The sequence below is a fragment of the Dermacentor albipictus genome, chromosome 9, assembly GCF_038994185.2.
Source record: "Dermacentor albipictus isolate Rhodes 1998 colony chromosome 9, USDA_Dalb.pri_finalv2, whole genome shotgun sequence".
Taxonomy (NCBI): Eukaryota; Metazoa; Arthropoda; class Arachnida; order Ixodida; family Ixodidae; genus Dermacentor; species Dermacentor albipictus.
Window position 1 is genome coordinate 122,627,956 of NC_091829.1, and position 11,826 is coordinate 122,639,781.

At 43.0% G+C, this 11,826-nt stretch overlaps 1 long non-coding RNA gene across 2 annotated transcripts; it reads left to right on the forward strand.

The window, feature by feature from the left end:
• Positions 1-4,583: 4,583 nt before the first annotated feature.
• Positions 4,584-10,950, forward strand: LOC139049656 (uncharacterized). 2 transcript variants are annotated; one of them, XR_011508477.1, is made up of 3 exons: positions 4,584-5,050; positions 6,065-6,192; positions 8,236-10,950. It is a non-coding gene; the product is annotated as an uncharacterized lncRNA (long non-coding RNA). The 2 variants fall into 2 exon arrangements; XR_011508476.1 differs by lacking the exon at positions 4,584-5,050 and having other exon boundaries at positions 5,066-6,192.
• The last annotated feature ends 876 nt before the right edge of the window (positions 10,951-11,826 follow it).

The window sequence follows — 11,826 nt, forward strand, 5'->3', positions numbered from 1 at the left end:
TTCGTCCTGGTCCGGGACCTTTGCAGCAGTTGGTACGAACGGGTGCATGTCTGATTTTCCCTTTATTCTTTGCTTCTGCCGCCGAGGGAAGGAAGATAATGAAAGTGAACAGCTAGTCAGCAGCTCACGGAGCCGTGCCGACGGTGACGGTGCCATCGGGGGGAAATCTGGGGCGGCGGTATTGATGGCTGAGCCGTTTTCTTTCTTTCATTATTTTTTTTCCATCGAAGCCGTTAAGGGAAAGCGTTAGCTCGGGCCCAACTCCGACGCGGCCTATTCAGATAGATGTAAAACGCAGAAACGCTTTTCTGAGATACCCCCCAGACTGACTTTAATGAAATTTGTTAGATGTGAGAGAGAAAGGTACATTCTAGTGACTGTTGCAAGCGGGATTTCTATTTAGGGCTTGAATTTTGTTAAAAGAATTTTCGAAAATTTGAAAGTGTCAAAAAAATTAAAAGCACGATGTTTCAACCTAATAGCTCTGCATCAAGAAGAGATATCACGGTTCTGTAAATGGCATTCATTAGATCAATCAAAACGGACAAATTCGATTTGTCAATTTTACATGAATTCGTTAGGTTGTGTACAAGGGTTCTGCAAAAGCTGTATTTCTATATTACTCAATTTTCTGAGATTCATGTATAATATACCTATTTTGCCAGCTTTAGATGTACTGTTAGATGCAATGCATCAAATTCTGCTATGCTTTTTTGATTGCCGAAAGACAGAGTTGTCTACTTGATAGTTTCATTTTCTGAAAATTGGCGATATTCGCCAATTTTCTATAAAAGAATGACGATCTACATAAAAAATTCGAGACCAGCTGTCGCTAGATGTTAGGATTTTCTTTTAGATGCAACAAACCTCGTCAAACTTGGTGCAGTGGTTGCCGAGAAAAACGAATTCTCCTTTGACATGTGTTTAGATAGAAGCACCCGAGCTAAAGCTTCCTCTTAAGGGCTACTTTCCCCACTATCGTGCCCGCACGTAGAACAAAGTCCCGAAGATAGTGGAATGCAGGACCGACCCGCACCGGGGGGGGGGGCGCAGTTCGCCAGTAAGGAGTCCACACACAGCTTCACTGGTCATACTTCTTCACAGAGTGGAAGGGAACTGCGTTTCCTTTTTTGCGTTGATCTCGCCTTTAGAAAGAGATCATGCTGTAAATGCTATGTCATTCGTTCTTGTCTCCTAGATTTAAATATGGGTCTCAATAAACTTTATATCCCATTCATCCGCAAGAGTAGATGTAAGTGGGGTAATGCTCAACGCTCGCTCGCTCGCTCACACACACGGCACAAACGCAAACACCCAGAGATACAACAAATGCTCGCCCACATTCACATTTAGACGCGCCCACGCATGTACTACATACGCACAGAAATGTACGCACACTCGCACACGTAGCTGCACGCACACACAGACACGTGTATGCTCGCCCATGTCTACACGCACTCGCGCGCACGCATATTCAAATACTGGGACACAAACACGCGCGCACACGCAAATACCACTACATACGCACGCACGCTCAAGGTGTACACAACCATACGCACTCCCTCTCCTGCATCATAAGTACGTGCGCGTGCAAAAGACTGAATGACACTGCTTCTGCAATTACCGTTCAAATTGCAGCTGTAATAAATCGCTTTACGGTTTAAATTTGGCGCTTCAAGTCAGTGTGCCCTCTGCTGAGAGGGTACACACTAAACATTTTTACGCCCTTATGGGTGTTAATAGGGGTGCTTTCGGCATTTACACCCATGCCCACACCCTTCTAGCACCCTTTTCGGCCAAAGCACCCTATCACAAGGGTGGATACCACACATAAGGTGTGACTTTGCTCAAAGAAGGGTGTTAAATCGACGCCTGAAGGGTGTTGAAGGTATTGATGCATAAATCTGGGTAACGTGTACACGTCCACGCATTGAGCAATGTGTGTATGTATTGCATTTTTAATGCGAAAGCGTTTCATGGCCTTTCAGGTAGGAAAGGTGGCGTTCTCCGCAACAACAATCCACACGGGACCCTGCTCATGCCAATCTTGTCATTTCCCTTGAAAGCATTCAGAAAGCATTCAGGACCGCGCCGCCCGTTTTATTCTCTCAAATTATTCACTTCATTCTAGCGTCACGTCCATGAAAAGAACACTAGGTGAACCTGACCTTTGGTTACGTCGCAAATACTTTCGTCTCTGTCTTTTTCATAGAATATGCTAATTTAACCCTTCTTGTAAAGAAAATCTTTTCACCACACCAAGTTCTCGTCTCGCATCGACCATCAATACAAAATTGATGTGCCATTCTTCCTTTTTGCCAAGAACAGCCACTGAATGCAACCGCCTTCCCGCCTCCATAGTCTCAATTTGCGACACCACTAATTCAAGGTCGCCGTTCAAATTATCTTATGGTTTGATTTTCTATTTTTGCGCTGCATTGCAATTATTGCATATTTTCACCACTTCTTTCTGTTGTGCCTACTAGGCCTTGAATGTATATAATAAATAAATAAAATGTGAAGTCATCACCGTCTTGTATGACGTCAGTAGTGATACAGAAGGTAGTAAATACAACAGCGTTAAGTATGAGCAATTATGGGTAAATAATGTGAATAAGGGTGGAATAAATTGCATTAAGGTTCGTACAAACTATAGCACGGTGGATTACGGGAGATTAAGGTAGAACTGTGAAGAACACGTGACAATGTATGAACTAACGTATCATGGTCACGTGACAATTGCAAGTGTAGATGCGTGAAGCGATTAAGTTTTCCCATTCCTAAGTTACTGTCGATATTTCTTCAAGGATTCTGATGTTACTGGCATGACGGCCACTCCAAAAATGTATCATCCAGAAAAAGAACGCCCTTTCACTTACAATTCCATTATCATTATTTTTCGTGCTCACAGGAATATTAACATGCAATTAAACACTACTAGAAAAACTGCAGTAGCAGAGCAAAAACACGAGAGCAACTTGCGCAATTCTGCACTAATATTTCGGTGCCCTTAATAGCCCAACAAAAAGTGGTGAAATGGAAGAAGCTGTTTGGATACATTGCTGAACAAACAGGGACGTGCTGTTGGACGAGCCTCTGCTGTACAACGGCATCAACGTAAAATTTGCATGGTGAATCCATAAAGAAGACTTATAGAGGCGAGATCACTTTGGAAGTTCTCAAACCCGAATTTCCACGTACCTTGCCTAATTCATTCAGAGGTTTACTAAGCTACTGATCTGCTTTCTAAGTGCATCCTCAAATGCAGCTTGTAAGGCTGAGCCTATATATTAAGGGCTGGTGTCGTCAAAGCTGTAATTTCTTATCCAGAGCTTATGCACTTGCAAACGCAGTCTTCAGTCTCCTCATGAATGTTTACGCGTCGCTGTCGCACGACCAAGATGTGAGCGTCTTTATCGAGCCATGATATCGCTGAAACTACGCTGTGACCTCGCAAAGTTGCTTCGTTCAGACGCAGCGAATAATCTAATCGCACCAGCAGAAGAGCGCCGATCGTCTCGCTCACGGTCCCGATTTGTGTACTGTACCCTCAGTGATGCAGCACAGACTGCGCCCCCCACCCCAAAATAAAATGCCCGGCACGAAACGTAGTAGCAACTACCCGCCTCACCGCTCTAGTTAGAGACCACAACGAAGCAGCAGCAAACAGGCGGCCATGCGAGCAAGCAAACCTGTCAGAATAAACGTTCAATTTGCGCGGCCGCCCCATGCCCAATGAAAAGCGACCGGAAGTGATGGCCGACGCTGTATCATCACTTCGGCGCGTGGCAGTACGGGAAGGCGGAAGCTGCGCCATCATGCTCGTTTTCGCGTGCGTTCGCGTCGCGCGCTGTGCGAAGTAATTTTAAACGTGTGATTAGTTTTGCGCGCTGTGGCCCATGCTTTGTGTATTACTCGTGCCCCACTTCAAAGCAAAGCGTTCGTACGCACTGGAAGATGGATCCACGAAGGCTGAAACGAGAAGTTGCAACGTGCCCGGTCGGTAGTACTGGCAAGATCGAAACTTTCAGGCAAGTGCCCCTTTATTTGGTATTTGTTTTGTTCGCTTTAGAAATATCTCACTGTGATCTCGTAGCATAATTCATAATTCGCTAATGTAAGAGCAAGAGCAGCTGCACTCCTACTAGGGCAAGTTAACTACCTAGATCGCGTCCCGTGTGACTAATGTTTGTCAAATCTACATCGGGCGTGGTGCGCCTGCATAGTTACGCTTTGTTTCTCAGCGCTTGAACGTTCATTGATGTGATTCTCTTGTGCGTTCAGCGCGGCTGCTTGTAATACGGTCGTTCGCACTTCAGTCAAATGTGGTCGACCACTTTTGCGTCGCGTAGAAAAAGGACTGGCTTAGCCACCTTTCGAAGGAACCGGCGTGGTATTGGTTCTCCCTGATGCGGTCGCGTGCTGCTGTTGCTGCTTGCCGGACGCCTTCAGCATTTTTTCGGCTCGCTTTGTCTGTGCGTCTGCGCGTGCTCGCGCTCGGCTTGATTTGTGTGTGCGTGCGTGCGTGTGTGCGCTCAGCTCAGCTCGCTTTGTGTGTGTGCGTGCGTGCGCTCGGCTCGCTGTGTGTGTGTGTGTGTGTGTGTGTGTGTGTGTGTGTGTGTGTGTGTGTGTGTGTGTGTGTGTGCGTGCGCGCGCGTGCGTTCAGTACATGCCGGTTTGTATGGGCCGGCGTGTTTGCGCGTGTCTAGTGCGTACGTGTTTTGTGAGTGTGTTGTCTGTGGGTCGCTGTGTGTGCGTGCACGTGTTAGCGTGTCTGCCTGCATGCATGTATGTGTGCTTGTTTGTGTTCATCAATGTGCGCGTGCGCGCTTTTGTGTCTGCGCTTTGAGAGTGCGTATACCTGTGTGTGCGTGTGGGTGCGTTTTGTGTGCGCGCGTATGTATTGCATGAGGCCGGTAGAGTTTTACTCGCAATCAAACTCTTCCGATTTGGTGCAGCGAGTGTTCCCGCCTGAAAGCCGAGTTTGGTTTCAAGCCACCCTGGACAACTGCTGTATGAGGCGCCGTTTCTCGGGAGGACCAGTGGGAAGGTGCCAAGTATACGCTTCGTCCTTTTTCCTCCCATGCCCTGATGAATCGACATCCTTGTTTTTTATTGTGAAAGGAACGTTACATCCAGAGCATAAATAAATGATCAAGAAATCTGGTAGTGTGTTTCGCCATTACAATAATTCCGCTCTTAAAGACGTGGATTTCCGATTAGCCCACATTTCTTTTGATGCAGACAACCGCTGAAATTGTTAGCGGCAGGTTATTCGAGACGTTCTACGTATATAGCAATTGTCTTCAGGAGCTTTAATGAATTTTGAAAATTTGAAGTGTTGTGCTTTAGAGGTATCATATACAAGCTTAAGGTCTCCGGGTAATTTGTATGCCCTTCGAGAGCTGTCGCCTGTAGCCCTATTGAAATTCGTAACTACAGTTTGGAGCACTGGGGAAGCTAGAAGGCTTGTCCTGGCTCTCGAGAAAGTGTTTAAGCTGGAGGTGTAGGTTGAGGAGTTTGGGGTTGGTAACACAAAGGATTTTTTATGCCTTAGCAGTAGGAGTGACACAGGATAAAAAAAATGTATGTGTGTCAAGCACAGGAAGCTGCTCATGTGGTAGAAGCATGTGTGTGTGTGTGTGTGTGTGTGTGTGTGTGTGTGTGTGTGTGTGTGTGTGTGTGTGTGTGCGCGCGCCCATGCATGCGTGCGTGTGTGTGAATTCTCCTCAAAAGGGAGTATGTGTGTAAGTGAGCTATTTCATTGCTGGTCTGTTTGCCAAGAATTGGCAAGAAAGCACAATAATCAATTTAACTTGAAATAATAAACTTCAAAGCATACTGGCGTACTGGCGACAGCAGCATACAAGCATGCTGCTGTGTGACAATCTTAATGCATGACTGCAACATCTCGAAGGAGGCTTGCTTCTTCTTCAGTAAGCAGCACAAAGTCCATATTCTTGGCTTTTCTCGTGCAAACCAAAACGAGGCTCATTGCCAATGATCTTGTCTTTTGCTCTAATAGCATTTGTTTATCTTGTACTTAGAGCGTCGTTTCTCGCAGGTCATGCAGATGGTAGCAGCAATTTCACAATGCCCAGCCTTGGCGCCCCCCATCAAGAGCAAGCCACTTGCGTTCGCCTTCAGACAGATGGTTAATGTCTTCTTGAAAGCGGTTGAGAAGACAACATTGTAAGTAGATATAGTTGTGTAGTGTAATATATTAAGTCAAGTTATAATTTAAAACTCAGGCTCCTTGGCCGCCTAAGCCTGATATGATGTGCAGTTGTCTGTGGTTGTATATATTGCCGATGGTACAGTGCATACTGCAGGTATGACTGCTGATCCAAAGTATACATTTGCATTTTCTTGATGGTCTTTCATAATGAGGATTTTCTTTGTGCAAGAATATTCACAGAATGCCGGGGAATTGTAGCATCATATTCTTTATTGTGCATTCACTGCTAATTTCGTATGACCTTCCTGCTACCAATTTATTTGCAGGAAAGGAATATTTGTTTACTCTCTACAATGAGCTTGTTATTTGCTCATTGCATTACACTCTTCTACCTTTATTTATTCCCATATAATTATCAAAACCTTAAAATTTCAGCTGTTTTTATTTTGAATACAATATCAAAATCAAAATGCACCGGATTGCAATCTAGACTGCAAGGGATTTGAAGAAATTACAAGAAACCAGGACCTCTCGGGAGCGTTAAAAAAACGTTTCCGCAGGTAATGCGCCTAATTGTACTGAGCTAGCTGCTCACGAAAATTGCAAGCATATTTCATTTATCATAGTTTTGCAGGATATAGCAGGCCTATCATAGTCTCTGAGCACAACCTTACCTCATTTGCATCATGAAAATGTCTCATGCTTAATTTGGGACAAGTTTTGAAAAATGAATGTATCATAATTTTGAAACTACACAAAGTATTGGTTGAGGCTAGACAGTTTAAAAACGACTTGACCATGTTGAACTTAGCCATTACAGGACGGAAAAAAAAAAACATGCACAGGAGCCCTCATTCAATGAAATGTGATGCTTGTGGTTATTTTCCACATGCAAAATGTACTTTTAAGCCAGAGAGGGCAGGTAGCCAATTTACAACCATTGTGACTCATGCGGGTAGTAACAACACAGGATGAGAAATGGTTGTGTCTGAGGTTCCTTGAATATGTGAAAACTCATATACAGTACACCCCCCCCCCCCCCATGAGGGGTAACCGTGCCATATGTTTTGGGCAAGAAAGACGATTGTTCTAGGAGACAAGAAATTTCAGGCTCTAGTTGAGAGGCTACAGAAAGAAGGACCATGTAAATAGTCACAGATTAACATAAACTGCATCGGAGTGGCATCACAGTTTAGAGCATGAGGAAGGATCATAAGTTTAAATAAGCGAATACTACTTGTCAGTGCATTGCCAAGCTAACCCATTGAAAGAAGGGGGCGTGCTCTAAGAAAAATAGTTGACAACACATGCTAAATTTTTGAAGAAAGTATGCCAAAATGCCCATTCTTACTAAATTAGTAAATAGGAAATACACGATAAATTTTAGGATGCAGAAAGTGTCTAAGAAACTGCATCGGAGAGTTGGATATTCATGGGCTGGATGCATGTATTGCAGGGCAAGTGAGAATGCCAGTGGGGATTCCCTCATTTTCATTTTGTGTGCACTTTCTGTAAAACAGTTCTCTTTGTCTCCTAGTGTAATAATGTTGTGTAAAAACAGTCATTTTTTAATGCCTTGTGCATTTCACTCTTAATGTGCCATATCCCATAAGCTTCTCACCTGCAGTACTTATAAAGTGTAATGCAGATATATTGCAGATTTCATAATGTCAATTTTGTATTAAGGTCACATACACACTCTTGGACAAATGTCTGTTGTTGAGAGATGTCATTGGTAGTCTTTAAACTTTATTCACTCTTTTTTTCTATGGTGAAAAGGCTACTGTAAATTTGTTTTTGCTGCTGTATGTGCCTTGTGTTCACAATGACAGTGGTTTAGCATTCACAGTAACATGCAATTCCTTAATTTGCAAAATAGAAACTTCTCCTACCTTTCACTTGTCTTGCCCAGTTGCCTGAGCGGTGCATTCTGCCCAGTCACATTAATTAAGTTTGTTACTTTGAGGAGCTTGTTGCTTTATCAAATTTTCCGCAAAGTACATACGTAATTGCACGGACTGAATTCTCATGATTCTCTTCTTATTTTGCTAATGCAGGATGCAAGATTCCAGCAATGCCATGCGCTGCATTTATTGGTCAAGATGCTCAGAGAATGGAGTCCCTGCACCTCGTGGTTAACCGTGAACATTTCTTTTTCTTTTGGAAAGCTAAAGGCCATTTGCTGCATCACTTGCATTTTTGCAGCTCAGATGTGTACTATATTTTTCTAATTTTGAATCAATATTGGCTGTTCAGTATAAAAAATGACGTACAGCGTGAAGGACAAGGACTGCGAGAGACACACTCCACTGACTTTCAACAATATTTTATTGCGTTGCCACATCGTGTGTGTATACACAGAGGGGTCATGCGCAGAAAATGAAAGCCAGTCACAAGGGGTGTTCTAACAGCAAGTCATTGTAAAAAGAACATGGTCACTTGAAAAAAAAAACCACAATTTCTATCTGTTTAGATACAAAATTTCACTAGGGGTCAGCGTGATAGAGGGGGCACTAACGCACACACTACCCAGTTTTCTGGTGAAATCAGCTTCAATAATTTACCGGGTGAGCAGTGTCTCGCTAAAACTTCCGTATCTTAAAGAGGGGCATGCTGCCGCAGTCCCGGCAATGAATGCCCAAGTGGCCTTGAACAGTGTTATTAACGTTGTTATAGTGCTCTCTTAAACGATCATTTAGGCCCCTGCCTATCTGTCCAATATATTTACTGCCTCAAAATGGGAATTTGGGAAACCACATTCGTTGCACACATCGCAAAACGTTTTCTGTGCCCGGCAGAGCAACAACTCTGACGTGATTTAGGTACATTTACACACTTACAGAGCCTTGCCAGCTTTTCCGGGGCTGAGAAAAGGACTGTGATTTCTGCAGGTTCCCTAATCTTTTTTAGCCTATGGGAGACATCATGAACATACGGTAGCACTGCAAACCTGTGTCTTTCAACCGGCTGGTTCCTTGACCGAGCGCGCTCATCATGTTTTGTGCACTTCAGGAGCTGTTCCGCTATGGCTGAAATTAAGGCCAAAGGGTAGCCAACCCAAGAAAGGCAATCAGCCTGTGCAGCAATGCTATGTTGCATCTCGTGTGAGCAAGATTTATTGAGGCTGTTAAGGAGGCAAAGCTTTACAATATCTCATTTGATTTTGTTGGACAGACAGGCAGGCGCCTAGACAATCATTTAGGAGAGCACGATAACAACGTCCATAACACTGTTCAAGGCCACTTCGGCATCCATTGCTGGGACTGCGGCTGCATGCCCCTCTTTGAAGGTACGGAAGCTTTAGCGAGACACAGGTCATCCGGGAAACTATAGAAGCAGATTTCACTAGAAAACTGGTTGGTATGTGCATTAGTGACCCCTCTATCGTGCTGACCCCTAGTGAAGTCTTGTATCTCAACAGATAGAAATTCTAATGTTTATTTTTTTCAAAAGACGATGTTCTTAGTACAGTCACTTGCTCTTAGACACCCCTTGTGACTCATATTCTGCGCATGCCCGCTTTTGTACAAATACACATGATGTGGCAACGTAATTAAATATTGTTGGAAGTCAGCGCAGTCTGTCATCTCTCGCAGTTCTTGTCATTCAAGCTGTATGTAATTTTATCTCATTAATTGCAAACTATCCCAAGAAACTACCCTTGTTCAGTATAATTATAATGTTTGATACGACCATTTGCTGGCAAATGTTAACAGTGTGATATTTAACTTGAACTTTTGCATGACTGCCTATGCCTGTGTTCTTTTAGTAACCAGAGTATGGCTAATTTATTAAACCATATTTGCTAATTTGCATGCTCATATGCTATAGCATGCCTTAATCTTGAATTACTGCATCTAAGTGCAAATAATTTAGAAATTTACTATGTATTTTAAAACACTGTCCACATTTTGTGCTCAGCAAAATCGTTTAATCAACAGTGGTTTGTTTTTATCAGGTCTCCTACTGCACTTTGCACCCAGGCACTAGTAGATGTGGAATATGCACTCCTTTGATTTATAGTAAGAAAAGAACCTATTTTCAAACTACATATTGTATATGTACCAGTGCCTTAGAGTTACAAAACATAAATTTATAGAAACTGGTATTGTAGTTAGAAAAACCGCTACACAGCACCTTTAGCCCAGAGAACTCTCGTTTCACAAAAGAGGACAAACTATGTACGCACTAAAAAATTCTACGTATTTTTTGTGCTCAAGTAATCTTGTTGGAAATAGAAAATTAGCAATAAGGCTCCTGGCATAAACCTCACCTAAAGCATGTCTATGCTTGGAAAGTATTGTTTCAGTCTGAAAAATGTTGGCCAGTTATGCTTTACATCGACTTTCCAAACTTTTCATAATGCTTTGCGATTACATTAGTGTACAAAATAACAGGTGTCTTTCTTGTGCGTTTGCTCTGCATTTCAATTGCTTCCCTAATTCACCTTTGCGATATGCCTTTTTTTAAGGCATCAAAGCTTGAATTTTCGTTCACTGGAGCCTAATACTAAAAATGTATTCCTTTATGTGACCCAAAACACTGCGAATCAACCCAGGCGCTTTCAGTGCCGCTATACATAGTTTCTTCTCTAATAACAGATTTGATCAATACATATATTTTAGGTACCTTTGTGGGGAATGTAAATGTTCTTGTACTTACCGATGTGTTTGGTGATTGTGCATGTTTATATATCATGTGATTTATGTATATGTTGTACTCTGTATTGCAGCATGCAATAAATATATTTGCGTTTTCTTGAAAATGCAGCATATATCGTACCAGTCTGTGTTGCATGTTATTTGGATATGGAAATCGTGATAACCTTGGTGTTGATATACATGCTCAAAAGTGTCAAGTTTGCTAGGTTGTATTTGTGCAGCGAAGACAGGTTTTCCAATATACACCATGAATTACTAATATGTAATGTGATCCACACGTATAGGTGTTGTGTAGGCCCATCGAAGCTTCAAGGCCGGCTGTTCGACATTGCGTTTGGTAGCCGAACTTGAACCTTCTGGCACACGCAATAGTTGCGCGTGGATCGCTGTACATAGTAGTAATTGAAGGCGTGTACTGCCGAATCTGCCTTCCATACACGCTAGAAATAAAAGGGTGTACACCCTTCCAACACCCACACAGATGGGTGTTAATTTGGACGAGCACCCTTACACCCTAAATTTATTTTGCTGGACACCCTTCCTTTAGGGTGCTATAGTGGCACCCCAACTGTAGGGTGTAGACAACAGCACCCTTAGGGTGTTCGTCTGGCGACAAACTGATTTACACCCTTAAGGGTGTTAAAATGTTTAGTGTGTACAAGACCATTTCTCCTGTCTTGTGAAATAACCGCCCATTCCCAACCAAAACGCTGCTTTAACACCCCACCAATGTTCCGACTATAAGTGCCATAAATGCATGTGTTGTTACAAGGGCGCAGACAAGGGCCCTCTTGGCGCAGACAGTTCTTTGATACTCGGCTATTATTTAGAAATAAAATTGTTTAAAATCTTTCCCATTCAGTTAAGCATGTCCGTTGCTGTGAAGTTCCACAGGATGGTGAAGGTGCAATGTCCAGAATTCCTGAGTATGTCCGTGCTATAAGGCACGATAATATTTTTTTGACGTAACAGAAAGACATGCACATG